Source organism: Theropithecus gelada, chromosome 3, assembly GCF_003255815.1.
Source record: "Theropithecus gelada isolate Dixy chromosome 3, Tgel_1.0, whole genome shotgun sequence".
NCBI classification, from domain to species: Eukaryota; Metazoa; Chordata; class Mammalia; order Primates; family Cercopithecidae; genus Theropithecus; species Theropithecus gelada.
The window spans coordinates 140,441,252-140,464,370 of NC_037670.1; the positions used below are offsets into that span (position 1 = coordinate 140,441,252).

At 36.9% G+C, this 23,119-nt stretch overlaps 1 protein-coding gene across 1 annotated transcript in view; it reads right to left on the minus strand.

The window, feature by feature from the left end:
* The window catches only part of TFEC (transcription factor EC), a 201,512-nt gene extending 182,215 nt beyond the window's left edge, over positions 1-19,297 (minus strand). Inside the window, exon 1 of the mRNA XM_025380007.1 lies at positions 19,191-19,297. The gene's annotated coding sequence lies outside the window, so the exon portion shown is untranslated. The remainder of the gene's footprint in view (positions 1-19,190) is intronic.
* Between the last annotated feature and the right edge of the window lie 3,822 nt (positions 19,298-23,119).

The following is a 23,119-nucleotide window of genomic DNA, read 5'->3' on the forward strand; positions in this document are numbered from 1 at the left end:
ACCTCTGACTGAAAAATAACACTCTCTGGGGTTGCTGTGGCAGATTGCTGCACTAGAAGGCTAAGAATCTACTCTTCTAAAGCAATTCAATAAGGATTCCTACAAGGTGTCTCAAAATGGAAGCACTCAGGCAGCGTGTTTCTGCCTCTCAGGGCAAGAGGTAAAAAGTTCAGCCTGTGAAGTAGAACAGTTTCTGCCCCAGAGCAAGAGAGAAAAAAAGTACAAGAGCGTTCTGATGAATTATCTCTTACTCAGAGCTAACACGGGCGTCCCAGGAACAATGGCCAAGTCTAACCAGAGTTGACAGCCTCCATTCACTGCCCAGCACTCCATCCGGCACAGTGTCAGAACAATGATCCATTCTCACCGCTTCTCAACCCGTCCTCAGCCTTTCAACAAACCTCCTCCATTCAAGAGCCACTGCTTTACCGTGCTTTCTTTGATTAAAGCTCACCTTTCATCTCACTAGAATTTTATTGTTATTATTTATTGAGTGTGCCAAGAATGGAGGTAATGTAAAAGAAAAAGTTTAAATCATTGAAACTTGCATTTATTTAGTTTACGATCAAGTTTAGGAAAGTAAACCAAATCTTAAGAAACAGCTAGAAAACAATTTTGTGATAAACTAAGGGATCCTGGCAAGAATTATTCTGGTAGTTCACAGAAGGAGACTATATTTGTGTCCTGGAGGAGAAAGAGAGGGAATTTGAAATAGACCTTAAAGGATTGAGAGAATTGAGAGAAAGAAGGTAGGCAAAAGGAGAGACCAGAAGATAAATCACCACGTGATGGTATGCAGACACACAAATGAGCATGGGATAAGCAGAAGATAGAAAGGAACCAGCTGAACCTTGACGAGGCACCCAGGGGCACTTGGACAGAAATGGGCATAACCCCCACGAGGTTGGATTGCAGATGTCCAAGAGAAACAGATCCAAGGATAAACAAAGCAAAAGGGAGCACCGTAGTGTTTTATGCCGGGGCATGATGCAATGGAAGGAATGTTCTAGAAATATAATCATAGCAGGTTAGGCATAGCAGATGAAGCAGGAGTGAAAAATTCTACCAGGAGAGGTGAAGGACTGTGAGGAAATCCATTCGTTGGCTATTAAAACAATCTGAGGTTTCAGTAACAAAGGCCAAGACTGGAGGATTGACTTTTGCAATCTGGAAAAAAGAGGAACTCTGTGAAATAAAGTATGATGGAAAATGAGATAAGTGAAAGAAATGGGTGGCTCTGGAAAAGGGCCTACTCTTTGCTTAGATTCTACAGTTTAACGTTCTTCACCCAAGAATAAAGCCAATTTAATCTATGTGTTCTGTTTAGCATTCCACAGAATCAATAACAAGCCTGAATAAATTTACTTTTTTTAGTGACTCCATCTCATAAGGAGGAATTTTAGGCTCCAAAGACTACCTCAGCATCCTTGAGAGAGCCTAGCAGATCCTCTCCAAGTCCCGAATTTCTGCTGACAAGAACTTTTATATAATTTCAAAGTATTATATCATTAAAACTAATAATAAAAAAGATATGTGTATTACAAACTAAAGCAATGATATATTGACAGTGTCTTACAACATATGTATGCCAATAACTACTTTAGATATATTGCCTAAAGGAATATGAATAACACATACCCAGCCATAGAGGCTAAATGAGAAGTCAGGTTAAAACTTTCTTCAATTTTTGCCTTCCCATTTAGAACCTTCACCTGACTCTCCACACTCTGTAGTGCATTGTGTGCACTGTAGCATTTCGTCATTCAACAAATGTTTATAGGGCAACCATGATGAACTAACACATCCACGAAACATGAAATTCTATCTACTAGAGATGACACAATGTATTTTCTCAAGGAATTTGCAATCTAGCAATCTTTCTGGGATGTCACCAAATTTCCCTCACCATCCAGATATCAGTCATTTATTTAAAATACAATTATTTTGTATAAAGTATCAAGTCCTGTAGGAGACTTGGAAAAAATTCTCTTATACTGTCTAGAAATTTACAATCATTGTAAATTACAGAGGTTTGAAAACAGATGCATATCTATTAAAATTTAATTAATAATGCACACTAAGTAAAAAGTGCTGTAAGAGTTTTTTCAGAGGTTCCCAGGAGGAATGTATCAGTAAGGCAGGATATAGCCAGTAAAAGCAAAAATTAAAAGATAATTATGATTCCAAATTTAAATTGCGTGAGCAATTTTAAATATCTAGAACTGTGAAAAGGAGCTGGAACAATTTAAATTAATATATTCTCATCATGTTAATGTCATAAATAATAAATCATCTTTATGGGGATTTTTCTAAATTTTTAGTAATTTTTAAATAACTAAGTGAAAAAAGTTGCTGTTGTTGTTACAATGTTATCTTGCAACAAACTATGGAACTACTCAAGTTATAATAGGTGTCTTTAGTCATCTTCTAAACAAGTCAACTCATTAATCTAAAAACATGCTCAGTACAACTAGACAAAGGTAAAACGGACAGAGTCCCTTGTATATGGACATGTGTGCTTTGTTTTCTTTGTTTTTCATTCTCAGCTTCTTTAGAAAAGAATGTTAATGACCACCATCCAAAGACCACTGGAAGCACAGAGGCAGTAAAAGTTGGATGTATTATTTGCTGAAGCAGCGACCACCATATCCCATGAGGAGCTCTGAAGTATCTGCAAAAAGGTGCTATGGGGAGCAGGTAACAGAAGTGGGGCTTGTTTTACATGATTTTTTGGAAGGGTTCAAAGAAGGACTTAGCTAGAGACTGAATGTTATCAAAAAGTGGGGCTAATTCAACAACTGGATATCAGTGATTTTCTAAGAAGCAGAAAAACAGTGAGTTTAAAGCTGCAATTGGTAAATAGTCACTCATGTTAACCAGGAGGGAAAGCTATTTGGTCTTTTTTGTGGTTTGCACACAGTCCTTCTTCAGATATGACTATGGGCTGGTTTGGGGTTTATCCCTTTTCATCATGATCACAGAGTGATATCACAAGATACTGGTGCCATTTAGGTTAATCAAGAGAACACTGTGCCTTACTGTGAGTGCCAGGCTAGTAACCAGTGGGCAGCTGTCAGAGCAGCTCTTTTTCTTTCCCAAGCACAATTTTCTATGATGAAAAGATTCCCCATATGGCTAGAAGAATGTACATCTTCAGAGGCCCAAGGGATTCTCCATTTTCTTCACAACTCCCAAACAATAAGATTTGCTATGAACTCCTCTGGTCTCTATGACATACGCTAGCCATAAACTGGTAGAGGAGGAAATAAAATATCAGGATCATTCATATTTGAAGTGATGGATTAATAAGAATACTGATAAGACTCGAGGTAGTGGACACATTTTAAGGAATCTATCTTTATTTTTCAGAATGTACTCCCACATACAGCTGGGTCCTACCAGCTCCAGTTGTACTGTATGACTCCCACCGCATTTGCAACAATTAAGGGCAGCAGAGGTAGACACCTGGCCCTAGTTGAACCAATCAGATTCCTCCACCCAGAAATTTGGAACTGGGACTTAGAGAAGTCAAATGAGTTCCACATGCAGCTTAAATTGCCACAGGTTAACTTGGGGGCTCTTCAGATGCTCTTAAGGTGCTCTTTTTCTCATGTGCCCAGAGGGTCACAGAAAGCCAGGCTATGAAAAGAAGAAAGGATCAGAAATACAGAGAGAAGCAGAGATGCAGACAGAGGAAGGATTCTAAAAATTTTCAGTTCCTCTTTCCAGTCTCTTCCTGAAGTCCATTCTCACCCTTGAATTCCCCGTGTCTTTTTAATAAATTCCCCATTTTTGTTAAAGCCAGCTCAAAAGTAGTTGTTATTTATAACAAAAAAGTCTTAAGGATCAATAATAAAAAATGTAATGCCTGGTATAAATGTAGCATAGACCACTGATTATTTATAGAACCCTCTGAGTTTTAGCTGAATACCTGGTTGTTGAGGTAAACCCTGCATTTCCCAGCCTCCTTTGCAGTTAGGTGTCACCGTGTGACTAAGTTCAGGCTCACAGGATGTGAATGAAGGTCAGGCATGCGACTTTGAAGTTATCTCCTTTAGACAAGAAGCCTGCCCTCAATTTCCTCTTTTACAACTTCTCACCAGCTGGATAATGGTGACCACTGGGACAATTGCCTTGAACCAGAGACAAAAACACATTTGAGAAGGACAGAGCCAATCTACCAACAAATGTACTGGTTGACCTTCAGGAGAAAAGATTCTACCAAGATCTTCAGACCACCTGCCTGACTTTGGACTATTCACACAACAGAAAGTAAACTCCTATCTTATCTGCACCTCTATACTATGAGATCTTTTTGATACAGAAGACTGGACTCCCCTAATCAATACAGAGAGGTTGTCATGACAGACCTTAAGAGAAAATGCAGAATAAGCCAAGCAGAGGATATGAGGGTAATAATTCTCATTCCAGGATGAAGAACTGAATGAAGTGCAACATGAAAGGGACAAACATCAGTCCAGGGTTTCCCAGCTGGAAGTCAATAGAGAAAACATATTTAGTGAACTGACATTGCTGAAGTCTAAATCAAGAAACTGAATAGATGTCTTTCCAAACTGAGTTCTGCACATCACCCCTTGCTGTGTATATGATTGATGCTTCTATAGGGAACTGCAGGATCCTGGCAATTAGAAAGAGATCTGGGAAGAGTCAGAGAAGTGAGGAAATGTGCTCTCCAGGTGCCTCCAGCGTGTCTCTATCTCTACTCCTTCTGCAAACACATCACAATGCCCTTAATTATAATGTTTAGTACAGGTTTATGGGGAGAAGGGAAATCATAGAAGAGACTAGAGACAAAGGGCTCCCAGACATTCTTCCTTATCCTAGGTTTTTATAAACATTTGTTGATTCACTGACATTTAGCTATTAAAAAAGGTAGAGCCTCGCCGGGCGCAGTGGCTCACGCCTGCAATTCCAGCACTTTGGGAGGCCAAGGTGGCCGGATCACAAGGTCAGGAGATCGAGACCATCCTGGCCAACATGGTGAAGCTCTGTCTCTACTAAAAATACAAAAATTAGCCGGGTGTGGTGGCATGTGCCTGTAATCCCAGCTACTTGGGAGGCTGAGGCAGGAGAGTCACTGGAACCAGGGAGTCGGAGGTTGCAGTGAGCCAGAATTGTGCCACTGCACTCCAGTCTGGCAACAGAATGAGACTCCATCTTGGAAAGAAAAAAAAAGAAAAAGAAAAAGAAAAAAAAAGGTAGAGCCTCAACACAATAACTCTAAGAAATATCACTCATCTGGGTATTTGGATTATTAAACTGAAGTATTCACAAGGCATAACCCAAAGGTTACAGGTTTTGGCAAACTGAATCATGTTAAGTGAATTCGGCAGGCAGTCCACTAAGATTTTATAAGATTTGTGATTGTTAATTTTTTGTGTCTACTTGACCCGGCTACAGTGCCCAGTTTGTTTGGTCAAACACGGTCTAGATATTGGTATGGAGGTATTTTTTAATGTGATTTACACTGACATTTATTTTTTTTTTTTTTAGAGACGGGCATCTCACTATGTTACCCAAGGTGGTCTCAAACTCCTGGGTTCAAATGCTCCTCCCACCTCCATCTCCCAAAGCATTGGAATTATGGGCATGAGTCACCATGCCTGGCCTCAACATTGACATTAACATCAGTAGAATTTGAATAAAGAAAATTAATCTCCATAATATTAGTGGGCTTCATCCAATCAGTTGAGAACCTTAAGAGTAAAGACTAAGGTTTCCAGAAGAAGCAACAATTCTGCCTCAAGATTGCAACATAGAATTTCTGCTTCAGTTTCTGACTTATTACCCTGCCCAGAAGATTTTAGATTCAAGACTGCAACATCGGTTCTTACCTGAATCTCTGGTCTGCCAGCCCACCACAGTCATGTGAGTCAGTTACCACTCTCTCTCTCTCCCTATCTCTCTATCTCTCTTTCTCTCTCTCTAGATAAATAGATATATTCTGTTTCTCTGAAAAACGCTGATTAATATAGACTATATTGCTAGGAAAAATTCAATCCTAGCCAACTGTAGCAAAAAAGTAAAAGTAAATACAAATAAAACTGTATTCTATAACAATCACCCCACCTTTTTCCTTCCTACCTTAGGAAAGTTTTGATTTATGAAATTATTCTTTTCACAAGAGTAAATTATTCAAACAGCTTGAGACTGGTTCCTCTTCTCTCCCTGAAAATTCACCTGTCCTAAATCTTTTCTCTTCCTTCCCAAATGATGGTCACCTTACTAATAATAAAATTCATGCTCATGAGAGAGTAGATTGGTATCTACAAATCTCACCGCCACCCATGAGCTATCTGGCGACTGTGACTCCTGCTTTTGCTGTCCTATGTGAAGTAGCTAAAACAGTCATCTTTAGGCCACAGGTGAACAGAGGAGAAAAATCACTGGGTCAGAAGGGGTCAGGCAGCACCCATCAACTCATAGTACAGGGGCCGCTTCCTTTGGTGTACACACATATAAGACCATAACTGTTAGACTCACATCTAGCAGATGCTGTGAACTCAATGAATTACAGGAAATTCTTAGAAGCCAGAGTATTTCTACACAAATACCAAGATCCCAGAAGCCAAAAATAAACTTTTGATTTGTTGAGGGACCTCGGAGATATTATCAGGTCTCAAGGAGTTTCAGTTTCAGACATACTCTCAGGAACTCAAGTTATTTTGGGTTAACTTAGGTCCAGGTGACAGACTGAATCCACACACAAATGGACCTGAATTCTTCAGTTACTGACTTAGGAATGTCCATGGCATCCACTAAAATCAGGTCATTCTAGAGCAGGCAAAACTTCTCAGATTGCTTGTAAGTTAAAATGCCAAAACTCCTATAACAACCAATAAAGTAACACTTTAAGATTCAAGTATGGTACATAATTAAAAATAAACTATCACTATTTCCTTTATATTTTTGAACTCAAATTAAAACTGAGACAGACAAATTCAAAGTAATAGACACAGGTAAAACAAACACTGACAGGAAATGAAAGTTTGAATTCTGATTCCAGCAATAATGGAAGACAAGTAATTAAGTGAAAAACCTACGAGCACAGTATACCCAATAATGTTAATTAGCAGTTATAAAACTCATTTTGACACCTGTCTTGGCAAGGGAAGGCAGTCAAGGAATTCCCCAACCAGGAGAAACACAAGAAACTGCAGATCTACAAAGATAAGTAAGTCTCAGAGTAGGAATATTCCCGGGACTGCTTGCCAATTCCTGACAAACCAGAGTTCAAGATTCAATAAGTTTGCACTTGAGGGATGACAGGCAGAGTCCAGGACCTGAGTATAACAAAGAAAACCTACCAAAACCAGGACCCTCGAAAAAAGAGCATTATTATCGGTGTCTGAAAGAAATATCCCTGTATAGTGTCTATGGAGACACCTGCCTATTGCAGCTTTGCCTCTGAGTGGAGGACAGAAAGAGGTTGGAGAAATTTAATGATCTTCAATTCCTAATCACAAGCCTCCATCTCAGGTGTCTAAGGCAAGAATTCACATCACCTATATAGTTCAAAATAACCATATTGGAAAAAGCAGATTAAAGTGATCCAGGGTTGGTAGGATACACAGTTTCCTGACAAAAGGAACCCAAACCTTCTATAGACAAATTCACTTTAATACATACCTTAAGAAAGTCCCACAGTTAATGCTCTGAGATTGACTCACAGTGAAAAGTCAACCAAATTCCAAGGAACAAACAACCATGAGGGAGAATCAAGATTTAAACTAGTAACTGCCAAGTAAGGCCGTCAAAGATGGCTGCTTTTATAATATCAGAAGAAGCCTACAAAATGAGTTTACCTGATATATTTAAATAAATAAAAGAGACTACTGAAAGTGCAATGAAGAAAGAAAATACTATGAGAGCTGACCAGACATATTTGAAAAAGAACAAAATAAAATGTTTTGAAGTAAGCAATGTGATAACTAGAATTAGGAACTCAAAGTTTGGATTAAGCAACAGATTAGACAAAGATGAAGACAAATTTGTGAACTGTGAGACATATCTGGATAAGTTACTCAAAATGAAACACACAGAATCAAAAGAGTGGAAAATATGAAAGTTAAAAGATGTAAAAATAGAGATTCCAACATATATCTGTCTAATTAGAGTTTCATAAATGGAGGAAAAAAAGATGTAGAAGAAATATTCACAAATATAATGACAGACATTTCCTGATATGATGAATATGCAAATCTTCAAATCTAGGAAGTTCAATGTCTTTATCAGAATTACGTAAAAGAAATCTATACCTAGACGTATTATAGCGAAACTGCAGAATATCAAAGACAAAGAGTTCTTAAAACATCCAAAAGGAAAAGACAGATTAGCTAAAAAGAACAATAATTTGACTAATGGATGATTTCTCAATGATGATAGTGGAAGAGTGGAAAATAATAATTTCAAAGTACTAACAAAAATGTAGCTGTCAACCTAGAATCTTATACCCTATGAAATTATCTCTCATTCAATCATTCACTCCATTTAACAAAAATATATTATGTACTTACTATGTGTTGGATAGTGATGAGAATTCGTCAATAGATAAAATAGACAAAAAACATTCCTGCTCCACTAGAGTTTATATTTCAGTGGGGGAAAAATAATAACTCTAATACATAAGTAAAATATGGTATGAAAAGATTGGACCCAGATAAAGGAAGTAAGATTGACAAGTAGCAGAGGTCTACAAATTTAAATAGGGCTATTGGAAGAGAATTCATAAAGAAGGCGAGATTTAAGCAAAGACTTCAAGTTAGTTAGGGATTTCTGGCAAGGAAGAGTGTACTAGACAGAGATAATAGACAGTACAAAGCCCTGTGGTCAGAGTATTCCAGAAACAGGAGGCCAATGTGGATGGAACCCACATAAAGAAATATGTGAGAAAGTCTGAATTTATTTTAAAAGAACGATTGATCGATCTTAAATTCAAAATAGACTCTAGGCAATAGGGCATCCATGCGGTAAACTCCTTTACAACAGCCAACATAAAACCAAATGGAAATTTGACAAAACCAAATATACTTTCTCCTCCCTATCTTGTTTCCCCACCAAGTAAATTCTGAAATTGAAAAGTTTGTTTCTGTTGGCTTTAACATCCAAATAATTACATATGCCAAAAGACCAATATCTTTTTCACACTTACTCTAAAATTAACTATTAATAACTATAAAAGTATAATTGTTATACTTTGTTTGCTTTCATAGTTTTACTACTAGTCTTGTATTTCTTACTTAAAATTGCTCACTGTTAATCAGAAGGCCTAACTTCTGTTAAAGCTCCTCCTCTTTGGGTGGAACTGTAAATGCCCATTCTCAACTTCACTCTATTTTCAAGATTTTCAATGATATGCACGAATTATTTTTACAATAGAAAAAAAGTTATCTAGTAAATTTTAGAATTCAGGGAATAAATTGCATTGTAACAGCTGGGACATCCAATACAATATTGAATACACGTAATGACACTGGACATTCTTGTCAGTTTTATTTTGGAGAAACTAGAACTATAATTCAATGGCATAAAAAAATTTTTAAAAAACTATGACCTACCTTCCTTATCGATAACCAAACCACCACAGTCACACGGTTATATATCACATGGTTGGGGATACTAAGGAAAAACAACAGCAACAACCCTGGCACCCACTCTTCAAATAAAATGTTTGCATTTGTATTGTCACATTATTTTCTTGCAGAGTGTATAGTTAGGGGAATGCTATTTTAATATTGTGCTAAAGGAAGTGAAACTAACACTAAAAATTCATAAGAAGAGTTTTCATGTTCTTATATTAGCATTCAGAGGTAGAGTAAGGGTGATTGGAAGGCATGTGAGTGTGACTCAAACACACATCATATTTGTTTATATTAAAATAATGCCTTCCGGACATATAGCTTTGTCCTGAATCAAAGTGCTAAACATTAATTTGTGTGTGCATCACTCTTAAATGAGAATAATTAATGTAAAATCAGGATTTGGAGTTTTAAAATTATGAATTCTAAACATATTTTATCCAAACCACAGTATTCTCACTGGTCTCCTTTGGAAAGAATGCAGTGCACTGTTAGTGAGTTTTTGTGGCATTTCATATGCTCAATCAGTAGCATATTAAAATAAAGAAATATGTGAGAAAGTCTGAATTTCTTTTAAAAAATGATTGATCAATCTTAAATTCAAAATAGATTTCTTCTAACACTAATCTAAACATAGAATATTTTCTTTGACATTATGTCAGAATTTTTTTTTTTCTTTTGTGAGATGGAGTCTCACTCTGTCACCCAGGCTGGAGTGCAGTGGCACGATATCAGCTCACTGTAACCTCTGCCTCCTGGGCTCAAGCGATTCTCCTGCCTCAGCCTCCTGAGTAGCTGGGACTACAGGCGCCACCACCACACCAGACCAATTTTTGTACTTTTAGTATAGATGGGGTTTCACCATGTTGGCCAGGCTGTTCTTGAACTCCTGGCCTCAAGTGATCTGCCCACCTCGGCCTCCCAAAGTGCTGGAATTACAGGCATGAGACATTGCGCCCAGACCTAGCTGTTGAAATTTTTATTCTTCGGTTGGATTTTTCTTCTTCTCCTTGTGGTAGAGTTTGTTTTTTGTTTTTGTTTCTGTTTTTTTTCAAAAATGAGAACTTGTTACAATGGAATTTTTTTTTATTCAACAAGACAAATATGCTTATCTCTTAATATCATTATAAAAACCTTTATATTTGGGATATTTGCATTTTTAATGGGTGAAATAATGCATGGACATATCTAATCTCAGATAATATGAAGTGCCAGATTTAACTGGTTTATAAAATACTACTGAAACCTGAATTGATTTGTTTCACTGGATTAAATATTTGTTTTCCATCCATACTAATTCAGGAAGCACCTTGGATGTAAACAAAGATAAAATTTCTGGAAGATTTTTCATTTCTTCCCAATACAGGAAGTAGAATAGTTTTAACAAATATAAATCTCTCTGTGACCACTTTTTCTCAAAAATAATAGATAGTAAACCCTTTCTTATTGAGGGTGCAGAGTAATACTCATCCCTCCAAGTACACCTAAACTTTGAATTAATAAAAACGTAGTATTTAGGAGCAGTTTGAACAAAAGGTTTAGTTCAGTTAAAAAATGTCAAGGACGGCCGGGCGCGGTGGCTCAAGCCTGTAATCCCAGCACTTTGGGAGGCCGAGACGGGCGGATCACGAGGTCAGGAGATCGAGACCATCCTGACTAACACGGTGAAACCCCGTCTCTACTAAAAAATACAAAAAACTAGCTGGGCGAGGTGGCGGGCGCCTGTAGTCCCAGCTACTCGGGAGGCTGAGGCAGGAGAATGGCGGGAACCCGGGAGGCGGAGCTTGCAGTGAGCTGAGATCCGGCCACTGCACTCCAGCCTGGGTGACAGAGCGAGACTCTGTCTCAAAAAAAAAAAAAAAAAAAAAAAATGTCAAGGACTCTCATTGCCAGCCAAGATAGAAGAACAAGGATCATATTTACCCTCATACCTTAAACAACTAAAAAAATCAAACAAAACATACAAAACAATTTTCCAACATTGAACAACAGGGACCACAGAAGTAGGATCCTGATAGAAGAAAAATAAAGTAGGGAATAAACCCAGGAAGAGGGAATCTAAACAGAGTCCAGTGTTCTTTTTGCATTGAGAAGACAGAGATGAGAATTTGGGAGGCTCAATGGTGTTACAATTTGCAGGGCAGAGTTTACCAAACTAAACAGAGCTGCAAAGAGAAGAAGCTCCTGAGATCTGCAGAGGGTTCCCCTAGAGTCTTCAAGCAGGTACTGATCAGGGCATGTGTGTAAGCAAACTACATGAGACCAGGCAATGACTGGAGAGGAGCAGGAGGAGCAATTTCCAGAGATCATATAAAGCTGGGAATGGTTATTTCCAAAAGCCAGAGGGGAGAAATATTATATTACACAGGACATGCATCAAGAAATGTACTCAGAATCGTATTGCCTTAGTAATGGGGACAAAACCAGCCTCCTCTGGTTCCACCTAGCAAAGTTGAAAAAGTAGTTGTGAAAGGATAAATATGTTTTGGAGCAACTTAATTGCATCCCAGAACAAAGCTCAAAAGTATTTTCTTAAAAAAAATACTAAAAATTCCATAAGCTCACAATGGTTGAGATCCAATCAAAAATTATTAGACATGTAAGAAATTAGGAAAATATGACCAATGAGAAGGAGAAAAATCATTCAACAAAAACTGACCAGTGAATGATGCAAATGACAGAAATAGTAAAAGTACATTGAAACAGCTACTATGACCCCACACCATATGTTCAAGAAGGTAGAGGAAAGCATAAGCATGTTGAGGAGAGCCATGAAAGATATGTTTAAAACCTAAATCTAAGTTATAGAGGAAGAAAGTACAATGCCTAAAATAAAAATTATACTGGACAATATAAATCCCAGCCTGAAGGCTGGAAAAATTTGCAATCAGGAAATACCAACAGGCTGGACAAATAGCAATGACATCCCTTATCCTTTGAGCAAATTAGTTAGGCAGTGGTGGTGATGTTGTGGGTGTTTTCTTTGTTTTGTTTTGTTTTGTTTTGTTGAGACAGAGTCTCGTTCTGTTGCCCAGACTGGAGTGCAGTGGCTTAATCTTGGCTCACTGCAATCTCTGCCTCCTACGTTCAAGCAATTCCCCTGCCTTTGCCTCCTGAGTAGCTGGGATTTACAGGTGAACCACCACACCCGGCTAATTTTTGTATTTTTAGTAGAAACGGGGTTTCACCATGTTGGTCAGCCTGGTCTCAAACTCCTGACCTCGTGATCTGCCCACCTCGGCCTCCCAAACTGCTGGAGTGCTGGGATTACAGCGTGAGCCACCATGCCTGGCTGGTTATTTTTGATTTCTTTGTTGTCACAGTTGTGGTTATTGCTTTCTGTTTTGCACTCCTCCTCTGATCATTCACTTTACCAGTAGTAATTAACAATAATTGGACAAAGAGAAAAAAAAAGCTCTTCCTTCCTTTACTATTTTAGCAAACTAAATAAAATATATAATGAAGTAAAAATTTTAAACAACTAGGTAAGATAGCAATGAATTGGACACTGCATAAAAAAAATAGGAGAGTTAAAGAAATAGCAACAGAAATTGTTGTACAAAATTAAACAAAGACAGAAAAAGACTGAAAAAATTAAGAGGACACCAGTGAGCTGTGAGACAACTTCAAGTGGCCTGATATATATGTAACTGGAATCAAAGAAAAAGGAAGAAAACAGAAAAAAGTGTCCCCAGGTTTTAAAATCTCATGTCTGTGACCCATCCCTTAAAGCATGGGATTAGATGAAACTGTAAGGAGAGAAGAGAGATTCTGCTCTGACTTAATGGTAAAGTACATAGGGCCAGCTAACCATTGTCTTGAAACAGACATTAAGAGGACTATTCTTTAATTTTAGTTATGCATCTTGAGCTCAATGGCCATCCTTCAAATGATGCTAGTCTTCCTATTCCTTATAAACATCCTCCCAAGTTGATATATGTACTGGGTGACCTTATGAGAGGGTGAGATGAATAAAACAGTCCAGGCTTAGAGAGAGAATAATTTTTCCAGGCTCTGAAACTCTGTCGATTTCAAATGCACCTCTTTTTCTTTCTCTCTCTCATCTCCATTCCTCACTTTCTTCAGATGGAAGCTTTACTATCTCCTGGTATATCACTGAGCTCCTATTCGAAATCACATTTGAAGGAGTATGTAACTAACATGTACTCCTTCAAGAGTTTCATAACTCTTGAAAGCATGGTAGGATTGATGGTATTCATTCAGGTATATTTTTATTTATTTAAAAGCTTCTATGAGTTAGGAGCTATGAAATGGACTGGGAATGTATTCATGAACAAGGCAGATATATTCCTGATCCATGGAAATTACAGACTGCCTAGAGAGATTGGCATTACACTCATAATAGCATTAATAAATATATAATTCTTTAAGATACTAATATTAAGTTTTAATATTTGCCTCAGCCTAATTCCTTTCTCCCAGGTTCTGTTTTATTATCACAGGGCACCAGATATCCCTGCAAACTATATATTCCAGAATTTTTTGCCAATTGACTTCCAGTTTGGTTTGGCCAATAAGAGGCGCTGGTGCAAGATTAGAAGGTAGTAGGAGCGGAGAAATCGCGGATCTTCCTTTCTCGGATATTAATTCTTCTCTCTTTGTTTTGTGGTGGTATCTCTGAAAGGGACTAGAAACCTTTCACAGGGGTCCCAGCCTTGGCCCTGATTTTTCCTCTTCTGCCATACTATCCTTTGTCAAATTTTCCTCTTTGGTGGTTCTAGCCTTGCTATGCATCCCCAGAAGTCACAAATACACTCTCAGTCTCTGAGTTAGCTCATTTTCAGTTATTGCTTTCAATACTTTCACCAGTTGTGTAACCAATCCCCTCTATTAGGTTCAATCTCCTTGAAACACCTAGTACAATTTCTGTTTCCCTGACAGAAACACATCATTCTGATGAGTGTTACATATGTGGTCCAATGAGCATACAAATGGGAGATCTAATCTCTTCTGAGAAATTAGAGATAGTTTCCTTAAAGAACTAATATTTAAACCAAGAACTAGAGAATGAATAGAAATTAGCTAAGGGAAAGGAAGCAACCACAGCCACATGATCAATCATCACATTTACTTAAGATATCGAAGGACTATTTTACAAAACGCAATTTCTCGCTACGCTACAGTTGACATATTTCCATGTCCTACTTCTTACTGTGCCATTGGGCCTACAGCAAACCTGCCAGCATCTATCTCAGATGGCTAACTCAAAGGTTTTTTGTTTTTGTTTTTAAAGTTGATCCCGTTAAACTCAAGCACATTTGCTTTCTACCAACTCTGATGTCTTTGCAGTGCCAGAAAAAAGAAAAAGAAAAGAAAAATGCATTGCCAAGGAGAAATGTCCAGCTGTGAATGTCCTTATGCCCTTGTTTTTAGCAACATCTCCAAAGCATGGTCCCCACTTGGCCATCCTCAGGCCACATGTTTAATGAGGACTTTTAGCATGTCAAAAAGATTAGGTTGGCAGACTGAATGACTGCTTCTATCATTCTATTATTTTTATAACATTCTTTGTCACGTGGCTGCCTAATTATTAAGATCTACTTTACCAGTAAAATAAAATGCCCTGTTCTTCCCCAGCTCTCAGATTGGTTTTACTGATTTTCTTTCTCTTTTGTCCCCAATATGGCTCAGCACAGCGCCTTTACTGGTCCTTTGATACTTTATGCATTACGGAGTTTGGGGCACACATTTTGATTTTTTAAAAATATTGCATTAATATATTATTTATCTTGATTTCGGAGTTGTTTTGTTTTGTTTTGTGTTCCCTTAAATTTTGTACCTGAGGCAAGGACTTCATTCTCCTGGCCCTGGTCCTGATGCTGAAGGAGTCCTGGTTACTCCTCGAAAGAATTTTAGCCTGTGCTGAGAGTAGAGTGGGACACGTATGCCTACACTGCCCCAGAGGCTCCCAGCCATTGGAAAGACAGAAACAGCCGGAGGGAGAGAGGGATTTCATTCTCTTAAATCACATTCAAAGACAGGTCATGGAGTGTGCTTGGAGCAGAGCATGGAGCATAAACAAATTTGGATATTAGATACAATTATTTCTGAAACATTTGTCTATAAAAATTTGAATATTAGATACAATTATTTCTGAAACATTTGCCTCTAAAAATATGTATCATAGGTGTCAAATAGATTTTAAGATAAAAAATATTTTTTTTAAATGAACTTCATATCAGTCCTACTTCTAAGATCATAATCAAACCACAATTAGCAAAAGACATTAAAAACATAGGAAAACAAGATATTACAAACCAGAGAGATAATTTATTCATGTGGGCTTCTCCATAGCTACACCCAGGCTTGTGTGTATTTTAAGCTATCTATTGTGTGTGTGTGTGTGATTCTTTAGAATTTCTACTTGATTTCTCAAGGGCTTGCTTTTACAATTTCTAGGTATAGCCTACAAATATGCCATCTTCCATATCAATGTTAACAGGCCTCCATTTAATACAAATAGAGCCCAGGATGTGGGGCTCCTAATGTTTTCTTGTTTGTACATGGTAAAGGCATTCATACCTTCATCTCCTCATCTCCTAAATGAAGGTTTTGGACTAAATGGCCATTAGCATACTTTGCCATTTTCACATCCTGTGATCAAATAATTCTGTTCCACATATACATTTTATATCATATGGAAGGCTTAGCTTAAGTTGACCTTATTGGTACTTTTTTTTAATCCTATCTTTTCTTTAATACTGAATTTTATTTTGAAATAACTACAACTAAAGCGGAGCACTTGGACAATGATTTGTGGACTTCCAATCATAGCAAGAGTTTTGATTTCATACATTAGTCCTCCACTGATCTTTCCCATACTCTCTTAGGTTCCGTTTTAAAATTTTATCCTTCTTTCATCATATTCCCTAAAATTTTCCTATATCTCAATGCTTTGATACTTTCACATGCAGAAGAGTACAAGCATAGCACTGCTCACATTGATTAACAAACGTTTATTTTTCCTTTGCCCCCTCTTTCTTTCCCACTTTTTTTCTCTATTCTCTTTTCCTTTGTCTTCCTTTGACTCACTTTTCCCATTTTCTCCTTTCCTCTTCTTCTTATTTTCACTTATGACAGTTAACATGGTCCTAGATGTTCCAAAAAAAAAAGTAAGCAAGCACAAATAACATTATAAATTGAATTTTATTCAACAGTTAATTTATGCATATGAAATTCGGTGCATATAGAATAACACAATAAGAAAAAGGTATTCCAAACTGAAATGGGTTTGTGATTATAAATAGTATGTGGTGACTGAAAGTAACTTTAGTAGGGAATGAGCAGTCATGGGAAAAATGGAAATCAGGATTCTAAGGGAAATCAAAAAAAAATAATATGTTGAGTGTAGGGCTAGGAAGTGATTAGGAGATGAATACATGCAAAAATGCCCACATTATTTTAGCTCTTTTTACGGAAGTTGGACTCCTGACAACTCTTCTGACTGTTGCCTTACCTTAAAAGCCTTCCCTAGGCATCCCCAAATTCAGTGGTCCAGCCCCACTTTCTTTTCTCACCTGTATTCTAATACAATCACACACAGAACTTCTGTCACACCGAAGGTACTTATTCACTTGCACATCTGCTGTCCTGCTTCCCACTAAACACCAGTCCCCTGTAGGACATGGCTGTACATTATTCAGCCTTGAATCTGAAATCTGACACATATCAGACACCTATCCTCAAATTCTCTGTCCCCCATTTACTATTCATGCAGACACACACAATATTTATTTTAATATTTCGGAGTCACAATCTCCTTATTTGTAAAATTAGGAAAATATTACCCCTTTTTGTGTTATTCTATATGCTTTGAATTAAAATAAAATAGACAGGTTTGAGTTTTCCTTAAAAACTGAAGAACTACCCAAACTTTTGTTGTTGAAAGCTTAACACATTTTGGAAGAAGTCTTCTCTGAGCACCCTATATTTGTCATCTAAATTTTTTCAATATAATGCTATGAAAGAGTTTCTGGTCCATTTTGGAGCCTACAGAGTCTTTTTTAATGATTATTTCTCTCTTTTCTCCCTCATCTTCAATAAGTAATATCAGTTAAAACTCTTCGTAGCTTTAAATGAGCATTATGGACAAGAAAAGAAATCCCTAAACTGAGTAAGCCAAATTACTTAGTCGTGCAAAATTATGCAAGCATCTGAAGCATGAATTCCCTCTTCCTGTCAGCTTTATGTAGTTTAAGCAACTAACTATATTTCTAGCCAAATTGAACACGCTAACATCTTAATTATGCTCATTAAGCCATTTATTTTTTTATTTTCTCAAAATTCTGACACAATTCCCAAAAAAGTGAAAAGTGTGCTAATGAAAATTAATGATAGCCAAAGGAAAAAATTTGATGTTCTGTGGTACAAAAATATCTTATGAAGTTTGGTTGTGCTCTCCTTGCTTAAAGTACACAATAACAGATAAAATGTTAGGCTTTTTATTTCTTTTGCAATAACATATTACTATAAAAATATGACACTAGGTCCCACTATAGTAGCACAAATCCTATTTTCTAGTATTTCACAAATCCTAATTTAATATGTGACTCGAAGAGGACATTTTCTTATTATATTTGCTTTTGTTTTTGATATTTGCTCATATTAAAAGATGAAGTAACAAAAATTTACAAAGATTTCTCCATTTTTGCCCTAAAAGATTATAAAGTGTTTTGCTAATTTATTTATTATATAATTTGTCATGCTTCAAGCAATAATGAAACTTAGTTTTACAAATATGAGTTTGAATAACTTGTGTTTTATACCATTCATATATGGTTCAACTGACTCACAGTTTTTATACGTAACTTAACAGTTTTTATATGTAAATAACTCATTTACTTAAAGAGCTATCTGAAATAGAATTCAACATGATACAAGAAATAATCAATAAGGCACAAGTGTATTTACATTGATAATCAGAAATAAATGTCACTTTTACTAAATTATTAAATTTCATTTAAATTATTTATTTAAATTAGTAAAATTATTAAATTTTACTAAATTCAAATTTATGTATGCCGTACTTTAAGAATATAGAATTTTCAAAATTTCAAATTTGTGAAGTATATTTTTATCAAAAATATACTTTGTAAAATAACCATTTTGTCTTGTGTTTTTTTGAGATGATTAATCAATGCTAGATTAATATATTCTACATTACATATAATAATCATATTTTCAACCGATTCTTCAGAGACATATATATTGCATAAAAGGAGACAAAACGTAGGCTCGCCAATTCTCTATAAACTTCAGCGATATTTGAAACCATTTTGCACAGTCCAAAAAGAGTAACATTTAGAAGTCTTACAAAGCAATTATCCAATTTACCATTTCCTTTTCCTTCTAGTGAATTCACCACTGAAGCATTATAATCAAATATCACTCATAATAAACAAATAGCATTAAAAGTTGTATCTATTTCTTTCTGAGCTAATGTAAGTTAAAAGTTAATAATCTTAAACATTTAATCTAAATTGAAATTTATAGCCATATGATTTTAAAGCCCCAAATACGAGTGATTTTATACTTTGTAGTTCCAATTAAATAATTCAGAGGAAAAAGTACCTTTGCTGGTGGCTCAGATGCAGAATCCATGAGAGTCAGTCTATCCATTTGTTTGGTATGTACCATAAGCATTATCTTTCTATTTACTCCCACTTCTCGTCTTTTTCTACTTCTAAGGGAGGCCAAGCTATATAAACCATGATTTAGTTCCTCTTTTTGACGTTACATTCATTTCTCCTATTTTCACATAATGGTAAAGAGGAGGAGCAATATTTATGAGCTCATGATTTCCACAAATTGCAATTACAAACACCAGTCCAATTCTTTTCTTTTTTTCCTCTATGGAATATTTTACACGTGCTTAATAGAAAAAATTGAGTAGCAAGCACAGATTTAAATGTGCCATTAAGAGGACAATATTGTCACTGTTAGGTGAAAGCCCCTGGGAGAAAATAACTTGTCTCTCGATCACCATAATCTGGCCTCAGTTTCTCTGGATTTTACAAATCCTTCCTAGAGAAGTCAGCAAGTAAAACAAATTGGGCTTACCACATTTAAAGAGTCTTGTAAGGCAAGTTGGTTATCACCCCGGGAAATAGAAAGGGCAAAATGTGTGTGTGTGTGTGTGTGTGTGTGTGTGTGTGTGTGTGTGTGTGAGAGAGAATATGTGCATATGACAATTACCACCAGTGCTGACCATTTTCACTCAAATTCAATTCTTCTGTACTTGTAACTCACTCAAAGTTAGTAGTGGCCATGAGGCTAGTTCTGGTCAATGAAGAGGGAGGGTTGAAACACCTTCTTGCCAGTGCTTGACTGTACAGCTCTCCTCTGCAGCTGACTCAGTGATCGCCAAAGCAGGTGTCCAAACAGAGCTTCCACCAGCTCAGGCCTCAAGTGGTTCTGATGAACAAAGCTTCCTTATAAGCTATTTTGGACTCGTAGCATAAATGAAAAATAAACTATTTTATTACAACTACTGAGATCTGGGGAGTTGTATACTATAACCTAACCAATTCTGACTGACTCAGGAATTAGGTTATAATTAACATATTTTGAAAAGCAGTGTGCCATTTAATATCCACATCTAGAAGAACAACAATATCCTCTGCTCACTCCAGTATAATATATGGGCTACCTTCCCTGTAGAGTGGATATGAGGAATAGCAGTATGAGAGAATGGAAAGAGAAGAAGGTTAGAAGACCTGGATACTTGTCCAAAGTAATGCAAACTAATTAGTAACAGAGCTTGGTCCGCTCACTAACTTGTATGCAATACTGTGGACAAGTCTTTTCAGTACTCTAAACTCAAGTTTCTCATTTGTAAAGTGGAGACAATAATAGCTTCTCTGTCTTATAACAAAGGTGAGTATCAAGTTTTTATGTGTTGCCATTACTAGATCATAGAAATATATTCTATTCCTCTCTAAATTCCCAATCTCCTAGTAAAATATCTTGCAGTACAATCAGTACTAAATAGGTGTTTAATAATTAATGGCAAATTCTATTCCAACAATTAGGTAAGCCTTTAACTAATGTTTAACTGTGGTTTATAGAATACACTTACTTCTTACCATGAGTTCCACATTGATGGATTCAAACAATCATAGAATGAAATTGTTTAGGAAAAAAGCAATAAAAAATAAGAATAAAATAATAAAAGCAATATAATAATTTGTATTTGTATTTTTATTGTTAACAAAAACAACAAAATAAGTTTATTGTTTCATTAACAATAAAATAATTCAAATAAAAATGTAGTATAACAATTCTGTATATAGCATTTATATTGTGTTAGATATTACCAGTAATCTAAAGAGGATTTAAGGGGTCCTGGAACCAGTATCCTGCAGATACTGAGGGACAACTGTATGTGATAACATGTTCTTTATGAAGTACCTTGCTAGCGAAGTGTTTAATTACTTTTTAATATGTTAAATATTTATTAATCATCTACCACGTCAGGCACTGTTCTGAGCATTGGAGGAGTGAATCAGGGAACAAATTAGACAAATTATCTGCTATGATGGAGGAAAATAGACAGTGATAGGCAAAGGTTGTGTATAGTAGAAGAGGGGAGGAAAGAGTGAATTTCATAGATGGCCAGGAAAGGCCTCCTTTTAAGCTGACATTTGAGCAGTGAATTAAGTGAAAGAATGCAAACCGTGTAGGTACTTGAGGGACTGGCATTCCAGGCAGTGGGCGCAGCATGTGTAAGGGCCCTGCGATAAGAAGAGTATTCTGGTGCTTAAAGAATAGCATGATCATGTCCTTTGCAGGGACATGGGTGGAGCTGGAGGCCACTATCCTTAGAAAACTAACACAGGAACAGAAAACCTAATACCACATGTTCTCACTTATAAGTGGGAGCTAAATGATGAGAACACATGGATACTTAGAGGGTGTGGGGAAAAGAAAGAGAGATCAGCCTGTTACTGTGTCTATATAGAAAGAAGTAGACATAAGAGACTCCATTTTGTTCTGTATTTGAGATGCTGTTAATCTGTGAGCCTACCCCCAACCTTGTCCTTGTAAGAGACATGTGCTGTGGTGACTCAAGGTTTCATGGATTTTGGGCTGTGCAGGATGTGTCTTTGTTAAACAAGTGCCTGAAGGCAGCTTGCTGGTTAAAAATCCTGCCTGTCCCTGGGCAATGGAACATCTCGGTGTAAAACCTGATTGTATGCTCTGTTTACTGAGATAGGAGAAAACCACCTTACGGCATAAGGTGGGACTTGCTGGCGAGACTTGCTGGAGCAATGCTGCTAAAAGGTTTGTGGAGATGTTTGCATATGCATATCAAGGCACAGCATTTTCCTTTGAACTTATTCATGTCACAGAGATCTTTGTCCATATGTCTTACTGCTGATTTTCTCCCTAAAATGATCCTATTGTCCTGCCACTCCCTTATCTTTAAGATGGCAAAGATAATTATCAATAAATACTAGGGGAACTCAGAGACCTGTGCCGGCGTGGGTCCTCTGTAAGCTGAGCGCCGGTCCCCTGGGCCCACTTTTTCTTTCTCTGTACTTTGTCTCTGTGTCTCATCTCTTTTCTCAAGTCTCTTGTTCCACCTAACGAGAAACGCCCACAGGTGTGGAGGGGCAGGCCACTCCTTCAAGAGGGGAACAAAACACACTGGGGCCTTTTGGATGGTGGAGGGTGGGAGGAGGGAGAGGATCAGGAAAAATAACTAATGGGTACTAGGCTTAATACCTGGGTGATGAAATAATCTGCACAACAAACCCCCATGACACAAGTTTACCTATGTAACCAACCTGGCACTTGTACCCCTGAACTTAAAAGTTAAAAAAAAAAGTATTAAAGCCATTTACACTGAGGCGACATAAGCAAGTGAAAGACTATAAGGGATAAGATCAGAGAAATAAAAGAGGAACCAGGTCCCTAGTAGGCTATGATGAGGACAATGAATATTATTCTTAGCATTAGAAAGTATTAGAAGGTTTTGAGCATAGGAGAAACATGATTCAACTTACAGTTCCAAAGGATCACCAAGTCACCCAGGCTGCTTTGTGTAGGACAGACTGGGGAGGGGGGGTGCAATTACAGAAGCAGGAAAATGAATTGGAAGGCTACTGAAATAGTCCAGGTGAAAAAATTGGTCCCAACTCCCTTGATGATGTATGTATATATATATTCAAACCAGGTTTTCTTATTGCAGCCATTCACAGGGTCTTTCCTATATTACTATGGCAAGAGTCAAACTGGAGAGCCAAGAACGTGTCTGCATATGCAGATATATATATATATATATATATATATATATATATATATATACACACACACATATATATATCACTATATATACACACACACATATATAGCGCTATATGCAGGAATATATATAGCGCTATATACATACAGCTATAGTCAGAGATAGCATCATGATATGGATGGCAGGAAAAGAGGGCTTTGCTTTAACAGATGTACAAGAACAGAGTTTGTGTAGGAGAAGGAGGAGGAAGAGA